We start from the raw sequence: 13,930 nt of genomic DNA on the forward strand, positions 1-13,930 counted from the left end.
TAGCATCACTACTCTGGACGGTTCTGACTTAGAATAAGTGGACAACTACAAATACCTAGGTGTCTGGTTAGACTGTAAACTCTCCTTCCAGACTCACATCAAGCATCTCCAATCCTAAATTAAATCTAGAACCGGCTTCCTATTTCACAACAAAGCCTCCTTCACTCATGCTGCCAAACATACCTTAGTAAAACTGACTATCCTACTGATCCTTGACTACAGCGATGTCATTTACAAAATAGCCTCCAACACTCTACTCAGCAAATTGGATGTAGTCTATCACAGTGCCATCCGTTTTGTCACCAAAGCCCCATATACCACCCACCACTGCGACCTGTATGCTCTCCTTGGCTGGTCCTCACTACATATTCGTCACCAAACCCACTGGCTCCAGGTCATCGATAAGTCTTTGCTAGGTAAAGCCACACCTTATCTCAGCTCACTGGTCACCATAGCAACACCCACCTATAGCACATGCTCCAGCAGGAATATTTCACTGGTCATCCCCAAAGCCAACACCTCTTTGGCCGCCTCTCCTTCCAGTTCTCTGCTGCCAATGACTGGAACGAAGTGCAAAAAAATGTATTTAAATTATTATTATTTTTTAAATCACTGAAGCTGGAGTCTTATATCTCCCTCACTAACTTTAAGCATCAGCTGTCAGAGCAGCTTACCGATCACTGTACCTGCACACAGCTAATCTGTAAATAGCACACCCAACTACCTCATCCCCATACTGTTATTTATCCTCTTGCACCCCTGTATATCTGCACATCTATCACTTCAGTGTTAATGCTAAATGTTTATTATTTCACCACTATGGCCTATTTATTTCCTTACCTCCCTACTCTTCTACATTTGCAGACACTGTACATAGATTGTTCTATTGTTATTGACTGTACGTTTGTTTATGTGGAACTCTGTTGTTGTTTTTGTCGCACTGCTTTGCTTTATCTTGGCCAGGTCACAGTTGTAAATGAGAACTTGTTCTCAACTGGCCTACCTGGTTAAATAAAGGTGAAATAAAAATTGTATAAATTACTCAAGTCATTATTGAAAACAGAAAAACTTGAACAGCAGTTTCAGGGCTGCATGTGCATGCAGACAGCAATTGTAGCTGCTATTTAAAGAACGGGTGATTAAGACAAGCCAGACCTGATCTCTTTTTGTGGGATGAAGTTTCCAAAGTTATGCAAATAAAATACTAGAACCTGAATCAACACAGCCTTGCCCTCAAGTGCTTTCGTGATTCTTAGTAGCCAAACTAGCCAGTAACATTTTGCCAATGCATTCGTTTTTTTATTATACATCAAATTGGATTGTTTTAGACAAGCTACCATCGTTATATGGGGGAAATCACAAAATCAGACTACGATCCGCATTCTAAAAGCTAATGAGGTGTGAGGGACCAAGTTGACCAACCAGTCAAGCTAACGACAGAGCGTGTGACAGTTTGGACTAACCTGAAAATTCCCAAATTAGCTAACGTTTGCCACTTAACGTTACAGTAGCAAGGCTAAACTGCTGGCTAACATTATAACTAGCAACACACCATGTCAAAAGAGGTTCGGTTTTCTTTACAACATGGCTTGGTAGCTAGCTAACTGGCTAGTTAAAGATATGGAAGACGAATGCTAGCTGTCAAAGTTGCTCAGTTATCAATGGTGCTAGCAAGCTAACGTTAGCTAGATAGCTAGCTGTCAAATTCGAGAGTTATAGCTAGCTAACGTAGGTAAAATGATGAACCATGCTATCATGTTAGTTAATTGGCAACGAGCTACCTGGATCGTTACTAATGAAGTCCCCATAGGCTCCGTCCCAGCAAAAAGAAAACTGACAAGAGGCCCTGATTTCTGAACTCAATCCCCAGAACTTCAGTGCAGCTCACTTCCCCATGAAAGTCGTCCATTTCATGGGCCTCAATTCAACTTCCATTCCCATGTTCTTACAGCTCACTTACCCTGGGTATATATGGTCTTTGCCTTTGTCCAGGAAAGTGTTGAAGTAACTGCCCACTCCTCTTCCACCTGATCTTCAACAAGAAAGTCCCTCAGGTGCCTATTCTCTTGGCGTTTGTCCTAGATTAGACCAGTTGTGCCCTCACTGATGTGCCCGTGGCGTCCCTCTTCGGCTTCTCCGCCTTTTCCCTTTCTCTCGACAACCAACATCCGGGACTCTGTCGTTTGCTACACACAAATACCCGGAACTACTTCCAACACAATTCAAGCACGATGTAGATTACAAACTGCACTGGCTATATTACTGCACTCTACGATGTACACAGCCACAAAAACTAGTCCCTTCCCTGCCATCTCTCTCTCTCTGCCTCTGCTACAACTACTTAATAAAACGACAACAATAATAGTAATAAAACACATATTTACTCATAATCATAATAATTATAATAAACAAAAAAATAAAAAATCTAATTGTGTTCTTAGCTATTAATAATCTTACTACAGGAGTTATGACAGTACTACTAAAGGTAATATTTAATTGCAATAAATTATTAATTTTACTATTTCCTTGACTTCAGATTATACTGTTGTTAGCAGCATCTAGTCTTCTACATGGAGCACTATCTTAGTAATGTTCATGTTATGAGACATGTATTGACATTTTTGGTCAATTCATACTTTGCTGGAATCAAACATGTCTGATCACTATTAGTACAGTATATAAAGTATTTCAGCTTAGTCATACAGTTTTCGGTTGGAAAACAGAGCCTCCAGTGGGTTCTCATTGAAAATGCTTCACTTGAGCTACAAACAGGTTGCCAATCATATTTCCCATCACAAATATGTGATGGGGATAAGCAAATGATCTACAATTACATTGTGTGTTGAATGTAGCCATAGCCAAATACGGAGACATAGATCCCACGCTGTCAATACAGTAGCTGGTCACTGTGTAATTGTGCGGTTGCCATTTGTATCACTTCAGGTTAATGTGTAGACTCTTTGTATGTAATCAGACTAAATCAAATTACATTTTATTTGTCACATGCGGCGAATACAACAGGTGGAGACTTTATGATGCTTACTCACGAGCCCTTTCCCAACAATGTAGTGTTAAGTAAGAAAAATTTGCTAAAAATTGAAAAGGAAATAGTAACACAAAATAACAATAATGAGACGATATACACAAGGAGTACCGGTACCTAGTCAATGCGCAGTGGTACGAGGTATTTGAGGTAATTTAGGTATTATGTACACTATCATTCAAAAGTTTGGCTTGGGGGTAGAAGCTGTTTAGAAGCCTCTTGGACCTACACTACTGTTCAAAAGTTTAGGGTCACTTAGAAATGTTCTTGTTTTTGAAAGAAAAGCACATCTTTTGTTCATTAAAATAACATCAAATTGATCAGAAATACAGTGTAGACATTGTTAATGTCGTAAATGACTATTGTAGCTGGAAACGGCAGATTTTTTATGGAATATCTACATAGGCCCATTATCAGCAACCATCACTCCTGTCTTCCAATGGCACGTTGTGTTAGCTAATCCAAGTTGATCAAGGCTAATTGATCATTAGAAAACCATTTTGCAATTATGTTAGCACAGCTGAAAACTGTTGTCCTGATTAAAGAAGCAATAAAACTGGCCTTCTATAGACTAGTTGAGAATCTGGAGCATCAGCATTTGTAGGTTTGAGTACAGGCTCAAAATGGCCAGAAACAAAGAACTTTCTTCTGAAACTCATCAGTCTATTCTTGTTCTGACAAATGAAGGCTATTCCATGAGAGAAATTGCCAAGAAACTGAATATCTTGTACAACGCTGTGTACTACTCCCTTCACAGAACAGCTCTAACAAGAATAGAAAGAGGAGTGGGAGGCCCCGGAGCACAACTGAGCAAGAGGACAAGTACATTAGAGTGTCTAGTTTGAAAAACAGACGCCTCACAAGTCCTCAACTGGCAGCTTCATGAAATAGTACCCGCAAAACACCAGTCTCAATGTCAACCGTGAAGAGGCGACTCTGGGATGCTGGCTGGGATGCATTCAGTTATGGCTTGGAGGTAAAAGCTGTTCAGGTGCCTTTTGGTCCTAGACATGGCGCTCCGGTACCGCTCGCTGTGAGGTAGCAGAGAGAAAGTTCTAGGACTTGTGTGGTTGGAGTCTTTGACAATTGTTATGGCCTTCCTCTGACACCGCCTGGTATAGAGGTCTTGGATGGCAGGGAGCTAGGCCCCAGTGATGTACTGGGCTGTACGCACTACCCTCTGTATCGCTTTACGGTCGGATGCCAAGAAGTTGCCATACCAAACAGTGATGTAACCCGTCAAGAAGCTCTCAATGGTGCAGCTGTTGAACCTTTTGAGGGTCCATGCCAATCACTACATTCTCTCAGGCCTTTGATTGAACTGTGCCCCTGTTCTCACCTGGGTTTGTGTGTGCTATATGAAAGAGGAGTACAGCCTCTGCCAAGAGATGTGGGCTTGTAGGAAGTGCACTTGTCCTGTCGCTGGTTGAAGCCTAGCTCCAGCTGTTCCCCTCAATCACTTCATTGCTGGCAGCGGTGGGGTGATTCTGCAGTCTCTCAGGCTTTTGTCTGATGTTTTCCTTACTGGTGTAGCCTTCTACTGAGGCTTACTATGGCCTCTCCCAAAAGGTCTGGACCTTAATAGCACAGGGGGGACGTTTGCTTGCCCTGTAGGTACAGTATCTAGATAAAGACAGCTCAATCACTGCATAGGTTATTATTATATCTGCCAAAATTGTTTAAGTGTGATAACTGACACACAATGTATAGGCTAGCAACAACATTTGATTGTTGTAAGGAAAAGTCTTCTGACAATTCAACTTCCACGACGTTAGGTGGCGACATAGTTCTGAGTTGTTTAAATTGCAATGGAATAGATAATAGAAGACGTCACGCCAGACATCAGGAAGTCGACCACTACTTCTCAATCATCAGACTGCTTTCTCTCGGTGTCTTTAAAAGTAAGTAATGTTTCTATTAATAAGATTCATTGAACTATTAAGCTAATTCACTGACAACTGCAACACGAGCCGAATGATCTTAGGTGCGTTCCCCATGCCAATGAACATCCTAGTAGCAACGAATGTGAACCGCATTCCAGTGCACAATTTGCATGGCTAACGTTAGCAGCTGTAAAGTGTAGTTTGAAGTTGTAGCTAGTAGACAAAAGTGAGTCTAACATAATTATCCCATATGCCAACCAGTCAAGTAATCAACTAGTGACTACTATTCGTCCCCTCAAAAGTTTATGGTCACAATTATCCTATTCCTACCAAAACGTTTAAAAGTAACTCTGAACACAATGGCTCCGCTCCTCCCACACCTTACTCCGACATTTGTCCCACAAATTACACACTATGCGTAGGTTTTACATACTTTTTCAATGTCATTTTTGTTTTGTAGATTTTTGTCTCCCCGGCTTGACCAGGCATGGCAGACCCCTGGACCCTCACTGTAGATGGGAAGCTGTCTGACGAGTTTCCCTTCCCTCCCATGTAGGGGAGGTCAAAGGGCAGATGGCAGCTTTTGCTGATCACCTCAGGAGGCACCAAAGTCCCCCTGGAGTCTTGCACTATCCGCTTCCTGGATAACTTCAGCAGTGGCCAGCGCGGAGCCTCTTCGGCAGAGTACTTACTAGTCAGGCTACGCTGTGATCTTCCTGCACAGACACCCCTCCTTATATCCCTTCACACACCTTTACTCTGGGATTAATCTGCTGAACAATAGAGCAGAGGGTACTGGCTGTGGCCAAGTCATGGTCAACCAGCAGGCACTTCCCAACATTGGCAAAGTCCTGATGCGGTAAAAGAAGCACGGCTTCTTCTGCCTGTGGCCTTCAGCACCCTGTCTGAGTACCTGCACCTCCTCAAAGCTGCAGCACAGGCACTCAGCCCCATATGTAGGTACTGACACTCAACTAGAAGTAGTAGCAGGGCTTATCAGGGTGTACAATACATGCATGTGCTGGTATATTAAACATGCCCTCTGTGTTCACTCCCCTCTCAGGGTCCAAGGCCATGTTTTATTTGGCTGCAGCAGTGTCAGATTTTTACATTCCAGCATCAGAAATGCCAGAGCACAAAATCCAGTCCTCCAATGGACCACTTCAGGGGAGTAAAGAAAGCCATCAAATACAAAAGCACATGCTCATTATCATTGATCCACTAAGCCAAGCCTCTTTTTTGTCCTATAGATCAGTATGAAGATGGTCTCCAAGATGTTGTCGCCGCTGGTGGACTGGGCTCCACAGGCATTTGGGATTTCCTTCAAGCTGGAGACGGACCCGTCCATCCTGCTGGACAGAGCTCGGCGGGCACTGGACAACAGGCTGTGGTGGCCAAAGTACTGGACACCAGACAAGGTTACGTAGTGGTGGTGACCCCTTACACTCATGGCGAGCTAGTACTTACGGATGAGGAAGCAAGCAGAGATGTGGAGATCGAGGACAGTATTGTCAGTAACCTGACCAGAGCTCACAGCCAAATCATAACCCAACAAGACTGAGACCCCAGGGGTGTTTTCATTAGTTGCAATGGAAACTTCACTCCAAACGTTATGCAACACAAAGAAGTTACAACTGGACAAATTCATGGAGGTCCCTCCCCGTTTGATCTGTTTGCTTCCTAGAGTAAAAGGTCAAACGGTTTCCGTTGCAAATAATTTCTCACAGAATCTGACTAATGAATGCACTCCAGTAAACTGTGCTGCTTACTGGAAGGGCTGGCTTTGGTGGTCCGATGAAACACACTAACGTGTCGTACAAGTCCCTGGGGCAGGGCACTATCTCTACTTTCTTCTGAAATATTAATTAATGCTTGTCTAGTTTGGATCTTTATTTTATCTTGCAGGGCTTTCATCGTCCTAGATCAGACATTCATGTACATGCATAAGTAGGTTTTCAGTACACACTCTCTGCCTTTAAAATCAAATATTTACATAATAATTTACACAGCAAAACAATCCTTAAGCACCTTAACATCTTATGTCAGAAGGCAGATTACAACATATTGGTTGTGGAATGATAATGCCAACCAATGAATTGACTTAATCAAACTGCTATGAGGTTACAACAAAGCAGATTGTGATTATTACTCTGACAGACAGTACATCAGTAAAGTAATAGACTCGGGACATTAAACCTTAACTGTATGTTGGTATTTTATGTGCTGGACAAATCACAAATCTACTCCAGAGGGAACTAGCAAGTCTTCCTTGAAGGCATGACACCGCATACAGCTAGCTATCAGTGATAGTGTAATTTACTTGCAATTGCGTGGAAACGATTTGGTTGGTTATTTGAGTTTGACACTAAGTCCAGCACGAATACCAGACAGCTCTTCACTGTATCTTGTCTTCTCACAACAGACTTCACGAACCTGGAATACATTCAAGATTTTAATGTATTTTGTTTAAAAAATACACTTGTTGGAATTCAATTTGATCCATAATTGACACTAGTTAAACTATACAAGTTGTCAATGAGTTAGCCAGATAGGTTGTTGAAGAATATTGAGGCAAGTTAAGTTTATTTTTCAAAATGATTCAGAAAATCAACAGTTATTCCTGGTTGTTAATCAAAGTAAGCTGGCTAACTCATTGATTCTGCTTTGTAGTATACCCCTCAGAGGTCCTGAAAGATGTGCCTGCGGGAGGTGTAAGTAATGCCTGCAAAGCACTTATCATACATTGGATTTGTATACATTTTATACACTGCAACTTCAAGTTTAAAACGTAGTCTACAAACCTGTCCCTTTATGCGGATCTTGGCTCGTCTGAAATTCTCTCTGTTTGACTCGGATTGCGGTCAGTCTTCTTCCTCTTCGGTGTAAACCCTTTGTTCTTGGCCATTAGCGGATAGGATCGAGCAGCATGTACAAATTAGACGAAAGGTTTAAACCGGGAAGGGAAAACTCTAACATATAAAATACAAGAATAATCTGATACGAAGGTCATGATTTGAAGTACTGGGTGAAAATGTTTTCTTAATATTGTGCTTTGTACAATGAGTATGGAAACTCATTGAGACATGGTAACAAGTGACATGGTAACAAATAAATATTGTACATGAAGGCTAAGCTGTACAATAAATAATTACTGCTGTATACTTGTGTGTGTAACTAATTTCTACATGTTTAAAGGATATTACTCAGAGGGTGAGACACTGTACCTGGTAGGTATTGCGTCTCTTGGTATCCGGATCCAACTCCTCTTCATCTGCAACAAAGAAATAGATCTCCCATCAAGCCCTGCCCATCTCATTCCTACTCTGAACTTGAGTAAATGTACCTGGTAACACTCACCCTTCTCCTCAGCCTGTAGGTCATATTCAGTTTCAGCCTCTCCATTCCTCTGTAGAAGTGCAGGGCAGCCTCTTCATCCAAGTCAGATTATGATGGTTCAGCCCCAGCCTCTTCAGACACCTGACAACATAGGGACCAATCCAGCTTAGATGTAGACTCAGCAAAATTACATTGCCACGAGCAGCACTTCAGATATTGCGATGAGTGAGATATCCCTCTCACACAGTATCTGCGCATGTGCATGGGTCTGCGTGGTAGCAATAGGACCAAAACAGCTGAGAAGTTTAGCCGCATGCTTCAATAATTACTTTGTGCATCTACATCATATTGCTGAGTGTACCTTTAAAGGGATACTTTGGGATTTTGGCAATGAGACCATTTATCTACTTCCCCAGAGTCAAATTAAATCATGGATAGCATTATGTCTCAGTGTACAGTATGAAGGAAGTTAGAGGTGGTTCCATGAGCCACTGCTAACTAGCATAAGCGCAATGAAGTCTGGGTATCTACTAGCACACTAACAGATTTTTTTGCCATAATGACCATCGTTATGTTTGGAGGAAAAAGGGGGAGGCTTGCAAGCTGAAGAACACCATCCCAACCTTGAAGCAAGGGGGTGGCAGCATCATGTTGTGGGGGTGCTTTGCTGCAGGAGGGACTGGTGCACTTCACAAAATAGACAGCATCATGATGAAGAAAAATTATGTGGATATATTGAAGCAACATCTCAAGACATCAATCAGGAAGTTAAAGCTTGGTCGCAAATGGGTCTTCCAAATGGACAATGACCCCAAGCATACTTCCAAAGTTCTGGCAAAATGGCTCAAGGACAACAAAGTCAAGGTATTGGAGTGGCCATCACAAAGCCCTGACCTCAATCCTATAGAAAATTTGTGGGCAGAACTGAAAAATCGTGTGCGAGCAAGGAGGCCTACAAACCTGACTCAGTTACACCAGCTCTGTCAGACGGAATGGGCCAAAATTCACCCAACTTATTGTGGGAAGCTTGTGGAAGGCAACCTGACATGTTTGACCCAAGTTAAACAATTTAAAGGCAATGCTACCAAATACTAATTGAGTGTATGTAAACTTCTGACCCACTGGGAATATGATGAAAGAAATAAAAGCTGACATAAATCATTATCTCTACTGTCTGTTATTCTGACATTTCACATTCTTAAAATAAAGTGGTGATCCTAACTGACCTAAGACAGGGAATTTGTACTAGGATTAAATGTCAGGAATTGTTGAAAACTGAGTTTAAATGTATTTGGTTAAGGTGTATGTAAACTTCAGACTTAAACTGTATACTTAATTGCTGATAATGTATACCTGAAGAAGGTTTAGGTCATAGTCCTCCTCACTAAGATAGGCAGCCAATTGTCTCTGAATATTCTTAGCTTCTTCATCCTCTGCCTCCACTTCTTGCTGAGATTTTCCCTCGGCAACAACAAAGTAGTTTAGTTGTTTCAAGGAAACAGCCTTCGTCAAACAAACTATGACCTTTATTCTCCAGACAGGTTCAAAATTCAACTCACTGGGAATCATAGTAGAATACAGGTAATGGTCTCAATAGTATGAATTGACTAAATGGAAAATACTCACTTCCCACATCATTAGAATCATAAAACATCTTCCTGTTTCCCCATGCCATGTCATTGGAGAGAAGAGACCACATTTATGATGTTAACTCAGCAAAATACACATGCACAAACAAACATGACGGAAAACGTATAGCTAAGACGGGTCAATGGCTGAGTAGGTACAGTAACTGTTACAATAGGTTGTAACATTGTGACATCATCACTCCCAACATTCTATAGGTCGTTATCAATAAAACCTCACAGTAAGGTACAGAGCATTCGATTTGCCTGCTGGGGGGCAGGGAGAACCCCAGCTCCGCTAAAACCACTGACAACTGTGTGCCATTTTCAAGGGATTGCTAAATAAATAACTATTTGATTGTAATATCATCACCTCTTGAAAAGCATAGTCAGAACAACAAATGTCTGATTATTACATGCAAAGGAAGTGAGTATTTTCCATTTAGTTGTGCACATTTAGCTCTATCATCAGAGTTACACAGCAAGTATCCACATGCTTTTCATGATCAGTAAACATCAATTGACCAAGCAACAGTACCAGTCAAAAGTTTGGACACACCTTGCCCTATTTGGTAAAAGACCAAGTCCATATTATGGCAAGAACAGCTCAAATAAGCAAAGAGAAATGACAGTCCATCATTACTTTAAAACATGAAGGTCAGTCAATCCAGAACATTTCAAGAACTTTGAAAGTTCCTTCAAGTACAGTCCCAAAAACCATAATGCGCTATGATGAAACTGGCTATCATGAGAACCACCACAGGCAAGGAAGACCCAGAGTTATCTCTGCTGCAGAGGATACGTTCATTAGATTTACCAGCCTCAGATTGCAGCCCAAATAAATGCTTCACAGAGTTCAGGTAACAGACACATCTCAACATCAACTGTTCAGAGGAGACTGGGTGAATCAGGCTTTCATTGTCGAATTGCTGCAAAGAAACTACTACTAAAGGACTCCAATAAGAAGAAGAGACTCGCTTGGGCCAAGAAACACAAGCAATGGACATTAGACCGGTGGAAATCTGTCATTTGGTCAGATTTTTGGTTCCAACCGCTGTGTCTTTGAGACGCAGAGTAGGTGAATGGATGATGTGGTTCCCACCGTGAAGCATGGAGGAGGTGTGATGCTGTGGGGCTGCTTTGCTGGTTACAATGTTTGTGATTTATTTAGAATTCAAGACACACTTAACCAGCATGGCTACCACAGCATTCTGCAGCGATACGCCATCCCATCTGGTTTGCGCTTAGTGGGACTATCATTTGTTTTTCAACAGGACAATGACCCAACACACCTCCAGGCTGTGTAAGGGCTATTTGACCAAGAAGGAGAGTGATGGAGTGGTGCATCAGATGACCTGGCCTCCACAATCACCCGACCTCAACCCAATTGAGATGGTTTGGGATGAGTTGGACCGCAGAGTGAAGGAAAAGCAGCCAACAAGTTCTCAGCATATGTGGAAACTCCTTCAAGACTGTTGGAAAAGCATTTAAGGTGAAGCTGGTTGAGAGAATGCCAAGAGTGTGCAAAGCTGTCATCAAGGCAAAGGGTGGCTATTTTAAATAATCTAAAATATATTCTGATTTGTTTAACATGCCTTGTGTTATTTCATAAATGTTGATTTCATCACTTATATCAATTATGATTGATGGACCACATCAAATTGGCTAGCTAGCTAATAACAGATCACATCAATGGCTAGTTAACAAGCAAACTTTCAGGGGATGAACTAGATGGCTATATATTTGATTTACTTGCCATCTATAGTGGTGATGACAGTAGTCCAACTGACAACTTTACCATGACGAAGACTTGCCGATATCAAGCTCTTACCAAAAGCTTAATCTCTGATGAAGCATGCTAAATGACAGGTGTCAAATATATAGGCTACTCTCACGTATATGAAAATAAATGATCAATTGATGTTTACTGATCCTGAAAAGCATGCAATTACTTGCTGTATAACTCTGATGATAGAGCTAAATGGGGAATAATCACAAATGTGTAGTTCTAACTATGCTCTTCAAGATGTGGTGATATTAAAACAAAATAGTTTACATTTATTTAACAATCCCTTGAAAACAGGACGTAGTTCTCAATGGTTTTAGCAGAGCTGGGGGACTCCTTGCCCCCCGGCAGCCAAATCGAACGCTCTGCACCGTATTGTGCCGTTTTGCTGCTAATGACTCATACTCTTTACTTGCAGTTGACTCACCTCTTCATCACCATCCTCCTGGTCACTGTCCATCTGAACACCACATGCCATGAGTTTCTATAGTGGCAAAGAGAAACAACAATAAGACTCACTGAGTAGGGCTCAAAGATTTCAGCAAAGAAGTTTAACTATGAAAATAGACTCACCGAGATTTTGGCATCATAGAACTCATCAACCTTGTCCTTCATATACTGTGAGGACCTCTTTTGAAAAAATTGTATATTGAGAGGAGATTTAATGGAAACTTGAAATTGGTCTAAAGCAGTGGTCACCAACCTTTTCTGAGTCAAGATCCCTTTCGCAGTCAAAAAGCAAGCTGAAATCTGCTGCTCAGATTTAAAAAAAAAAAAACATGACTTAAAAAATGAGATTAAATGAATAAAACAGTTGTAGGAATGAGGTTTGTGTAGTAGGCCTAATAGCCTATATTTCCACAGCATACTGGCTATATGCCTGGCCTGCCAATATTGTTCTTCTCAGACCATATTATATTTCAAAACTCGAGCTTTGACTCCAGCAAAATAGATCAGTTGGTGGAGCACTTGCAAGGTACAGCTGAGCATAAATTGAAATAAGTTGCTTTTTTATTTTACTGGACTGATGCATCTGATGGTCATGGTGTTTTCAAGACAACTGGGAATCACAGTTAAATAAATGCTGCCAAATCATGACGTCAGTAATTTTTAGGTCGGAAAGTCTGAGCTCTAGAAAGAGGCCAGAGTTTCCGCCTTCGAATTCCGTGTTGGATAACCATTTAAAACAATATCTCGGTTGGATCTTGTTTTTCCCCCCCAGAGTTTCCAGTTGTCTTGAACGCACTGAAGTCGAAAATCAGAGCTACCAGTTGTTTTGAACATGGCATTTGTCTCAGCGGATGTAAGGAGAGAGCAGTAGAGGGTCCATCTCTCACTGTCCCTGCTCTATCATTCCTTTCCTCCAGTGACACTGACCACTGTCGCCAAAACTTGAGTTGCACTGCACAAATTCATGTTGTTCTTATGAACTAAGATAGTGAAATATTCCTCAATATTAAATTTAGACATTCATTTCGCACACACTTTATATCTTAATTGACTTACAGTAATAGATTCTCATATTGGTCCCCTGTGGGAATCAAACCCACAACCCTGGCGTTGCAAGCGCCATACTCTACCAACTGAGCCACACAGGATGAGATTCTAATAATAATAAAAACGAAGAACTATCTAATAGGGCATTTTGTGTTTTGTAAGTGTTCAATAAAAACAGTTAACAGTGTAGAACATAAACTTAAGAAATTAACTCACTCGTAAAAACAGCAGCTCGTGGCTGTATTCTTTGACAGTCTCTCTGGTCATGGTTTTAAAAGTTGTGAAATCTCACCTAGTCTAGTATCAAACTTTTCTGTAGCCGAAGTATTGGAAACTGTAGGAACGGTGACTTGAGCTATCCGATTGGCTAGCACAGTAGACGAACTCGATTTAGCCACAGATCTCCCGGTCCGCCTGCAGGCAGAATTAGTCTTTTCAGACAAATGAAATGGTTCAAAATGGGAACACTTTGCCATACCCGGTGCGCAGGGCTTCTTATTAATCAAGTGCAGCTAACTCCAACAGCCCAACAAGAATAGCATACAAAAACGAGCAAAAAAGCCTTTGGCTTTTCTACAGAAATGTTTGGTGATCGACTAGGAAAGCCTTGACGATCGACCAGTTGATTGCGACGGACCGGTTGGTGACCACTGGTCTAAAGCAACAATGACAACTATCGGTCAAGTAAAGGACACACTCCATATAAGCATTGTTGACAATCAACTTTGTGCAGATGTTGATGGCTATGATATGAAAGTAA

The 13,930-nt window shown here is 41.5% G+C and overlaps 1 protein-coding gene, 1 long non-coding RNA gene and 1 pseudogene across 2 annotated transcripts in view; 1 reads left to right on the forward strand and 2 right to left on the reverse strand.

The window, feature by feature from the left end:
- Window positions 1-2,143, reverse strand: part of LOC120059130 (forkhead box protein J3-like) — a 135,110-nt gene extending 132,967 nt beyond the window's left edge. The window contains exon 1 of the mRNA XM_039007963.1: window positions 1,961-2,143. The gene's annotated coding sequence lies outside the window, so the exon portion shown is untranslated. The remainder of the gene's footprint in view (window positions 1-1,960) is intronic.
- Window positions 2,144-4,873: 2,730 nt separating this feature from the next.
- Window positions 4,874-8,085, forward strand: LOC120059137 (annotated as a pseudogene).
- On the reverse strand, window positions 7,886-9,700 carry LOC120059146. Its single transcript, XR_005478130.1, has 3 exons — window positions 9,616-9,700; window positions 8,284-8,403; window positions 7,886-8,197 (listed from the first exon to the last, which is right to left on the reverse strand). It is a non-coding gene; the product is annotated as an uncharacterized LOC120059146 (long non-coding RNA).
- Window positions 9,701-13,930: the final 4,230 nt, after the last annotated feature.

This window comes from Salvelinus namaycush, chromosome 2 (assembly GCF_016432855.1).
Source record: "Salvelinus namaycush isolate Seneca chromosome 2, SaNama_1.0, whole genome shotgun sequence".
Lineage (NCBI taxonomy): Eukaryota > Metazoa > Chordata > Actinopteri > Salmoniformes > Salmonidae > Salvelinus > Salvelinus namaycush.